This window comes from Hibiscus syriacus, unplaced genomic scaffold, assembly GCF_006381635.1.
Source record: "Hibiscus syriacus cultivar Baekdansim isolate YM2019G1 unplaced genomic scaffold, ASM638163v2 tig00110717_pilon, whole genome shotgun sequence".
NCBI classification, from domain to species: domain Eukaryota; kingdom Viridiplantae; phylum Streptophyta; class Magnoliopsida; order Malvales; family Malvaceae; genus Hibiscus; species Hibiscus syriacus.
Window position 1 is genome coordinate 94,845 of NW_024062836.1, and position 3,920 is coordinate 98,764.

Genomic DNA, 3,920 nt, shown 5'->3' on the forward strand with positions numbered 1-3,920 from the left:
AAAATTAGATTAATATTTAATAAGAAAATTTTTAATGACGATGAAATTTATAGTATTATTGATGATGATGATGATAATGTTGGATAATAATATTAATGTGATGATTTTGGTTATTATATTATCTTGATAACAATACTTAATGATTAAGATACTAAAATAAAGTAAAAACCAGTAGCAACACATAAATTTCAAGAAAATAGAACTCTTGCAAGGTTCTTAATGAAAATATTTGCCGAGGATGGGGCGTGCCTTGCACATGGCTTCCAATGGCTCAAATTTAGGCATGGTGGCTCCTTTACCTTCAGTCATATCAATTTCTAGGTCACCGACCCTTTTCCATTCGAAGCATTGTATCAAAGACCCCAAAGCTAAGTTGACCATGCGGTGAGCCATGGCTGCCCCGGGACAAGCCCTCCTCCCCATACCAAAGGCAAGAACTTGTGCCCATGATCTTTACTTCCAAATTTCTCAAACCTTTCCGGCTTGAAACTATTCGGCTCATCCCACAATCCAGGGTCTCGTTGTATGGCCCATGCATTGATTAACACCATGGTGTTGCGAGGCACATCGTATCCACCTATGCTACACTTATCGGATATTCTACGTGGCACTAAAAGTGGGGCTGCCGGGTAAAGTCGGAGAGTCTCCGAAGTGATGTTTTGAAGGAAAGGTAGTTTAACGATATCTGATTCATCGATCAACCTTTCCTCACCAACTTGAGCGTCGATTTCAGCCTTGGCTTTCTTCAATACCTCTGGGTGATTCAGTAGGTTTGACATGGCCCATTCTAGTGTTACCGCCGTTGTGTCCGACCCGGCAAGAAGCAAAACCTGTTATATCTGTTGTTAGAAATTTGGAACGAAAAATAACTAAAACGAAATCAACATAAAATAAGAATGTATAAGAGTTGAGATTAACGTGGTTCAACATTGTATATTTATACAGATGAGAAGAACGATAATTCACTATAAACATAAAGATAAGAAGAGTACAAATAAAAGTATTTTGAAAAATCAAATACATATACCACGAAACTTAGTGTATCTCGAAACACTTTTCTAACATCAACATAACTCTCAAGTGCTGCAAATATTCCGAAAAATCAATCTATCTAAAATAATTATGTCTCGTAATTCTAAAATATAAAAGATATTTGGTCACCAAGTATCATTATTCAGTAAGAATCGTTATTAAACAAAATCATTAATTAATCCTGCAGAAATTGACTTACGAGTATAAGCCCTTTGATAGTCTCATGAGTGTAGTTGTGAGGCTCGGATTGTTGTAACGAAAGGAGATGATCGATCATCAAATTTCCTCCATTTGCATTTCGGCGCTCATCGATCAAGCCTTGCAAGAAACCATCCACCCTCGTAAACAGTCCCAACAATTTCTTCTCATAATTCACAGCCCAATTCAGTACCGGAAGATAATCCGCCGGATTCCCAGCTCCAGAATTTTCAACCACCTCCGCTACAAGCTCTCTAAACTCCTTCGCCTCACTGTGATTATCAATCCCATCTTCACCGCAATACCTCTTTCCCACCATCATTCTCATGAGGTTATTAAGTGTCAAGTCCACAAACATCGACTTAAGCTCCACCTTGGCATAATCTTCACGTGAGTTACGAGATAGTTTCAACAATAATCTCTGCACTTCGTCTTTCCTGATACCGGATAACTTGTTGATTTGACTCGGAGAGAAGAGTTCGAGGGTACAGATACGGCGCAGGTTGCGCCAATAGTCGCCGTACGATGCGGCCATAACCGTGGTGTGGTTGTAAGAGAGGTGTTTGCTCAACAGTAGATTAGGGCGGTTGGCTAACACGATGTCGTTCTTGGTGAAGCATTCTCCACCGCTGACGGTGACGAAACGACCACCGCGAGGCGTGAACCCAGCTTAAGGGAGAAGACCGGGCCGAGTTTTTTTGAGAGCTCGAGGAAGGGACGGTGAAGAGGAGGGTCTGTGAGTAAGTGAAGGTGGCCGATGAAGGGAAGGGAAAGTGGACTTGGCGGCATCACGGCGGGATTTTGAGTGAAACAAAAGCTTGAAGCCCAGAAAAAGGAATAGAAGAGAGAGAGATGAGAAAAACATGATTGTTTCTTCCATGTTTTGGTTAATTTCCTGCTTCAGTTTCAACAATGTAGAGGAAAACATGGCTTTCGTTCTAATTAAATAAAACAGAACATTGATTTTTTTTTGTCTTCAACATTTGAATAGCAAGTCAAGAGTTAAATTATACTAGCAGCCCCTCCATTATAATTATATTAGCAGCCCCTCCATTATAATTATATTAGCAGCCCCTCTATTATCATTTAATTCTGACAGGATCAAATTAAATTATGCTAGCAGCCCCTCCATTATAATTATATTAGCAGCCCCTCTATTATAATTTAATTCTGACAGGATCAAATTAAATTATGCTAGCATCCCCGCTATTATATCTGTAGACACAATATTTTCGCCCCACATGTCACACATTTATAATATATAGTATATTAAACATATGTTATATATTATATTAATTATTTTATTATTTTTACAGGTCACCCGGACCGTTACAAAGACTAAAGTACCAAACGGCCCAATGGTGCTCCATTGCCCAGCAAGTGCCCAACAGGACAACCAAGTGAACTAGGAAACCCTAGCGTCGCATCAGTCTGAACGCCCCACGCCTCTCCCCGTTCTTCTCGGTAGCAAGCATCGTGAGCATATGGGACTCCAACCCCGAACCATCCGACGAGCGTGGAGAATCACCAACAAACACGAACGAACTAAATGTTAGTATTTCACTAGAAATAAAACTCCTAAAAATAGGAGTTGTGTCTACTATAAATGCATGTAATCAACCCCATTTGTAGAGAGGAAATTCATACGAATATACAGAGATTTTGTCATACGAAATACAAGCATTTTTTCACGCATACATACGAAATATTCGAGCAAAAAACACTAGAGAAAAACCAAAGCACTCAGAGCACTCGTAAAGCATTTCGAAAAGGAAATAAGAAGGTAGCATCTTTTACCTTTGTTCGCTCGTTTTTCATTGTTGCATGTTGAATATTGCTTGAGATTTGGCATCAAAACCACCAGAAAAAACGATTTGGCCGATGAACGAAGTGAGGCCTTTATTTTCGAAACCTATTTCCTAGATCTGCGTTTTTTGAGCCGATTTTTGAAAAACCAGTTGGATTTTTGGACTGTGGGAACAGAATGGTCTTAAAAAAAGACGGGTTTTGTGGTGGACCACCGCCGATGAGCGGCGGTGAGGCGGTGGCCACCATTTTCAAGCGGTGGCGCACGACCCTTGTTCTTGGATCTCAAGAATATTTTAGAGAATAATATGGAAGAGGGGGCGTTCGATGTGAAGAGAAGAGAAAATGAAGCTTTAAAAAAAATTAACTTAAATACTTGGCCCACAGATCGGGCTGTGACCTGCGCGTCGACCCTGACTCGGGAAGGATCCGCGTGTCTTATAATTAAAAGGGGTTAATCCCCAATTCAGTCCCCCATTCTTTTTAAAGTCTGATCCTGACCCCCAAATCAAATTTTTAAACTCAAAATCCATCTTAATTTGGCCTATAATTTTTGTTTTCTTTAAATTTGGCCGCACAACTTTCTTCTTAATTCAATTTAATCATTTTATTATTTTTATTTTTATTTTATATTTTTATATACGTTTTTATATGTTTATTTTTGTATACCTATTATTAATATATACATATGTATTTTAATTATATTTATTTGGTTATTTTTATTTAAGTACCATATTTTATAAAATTTTTATTATATATACATATATATATATATTTTTTGCTTCTCTATTTACTTTCTATATTTTTTTTATTATCATTATATTATATTATTTTTTGTTTTTAGTGATTATTATTGTTATATTTTATTATTATTATTATTATTA

The 3,920-nt window shown here is 37.7% G+C and overlaps 1 pseudogene; it reads right to left on the reverse strand.

The window, feature by feature from the left end:
* Nucleotides 1-216: 216 nt before the first annotated feature.
* On the reverse strand, nucleotides 217-2,163 carry LOC120138961 (annotated as a pseudogene).
* Between the last annotated feature and the right edge of the window lie 1,757 nt (nucleotides 2,164-3,920).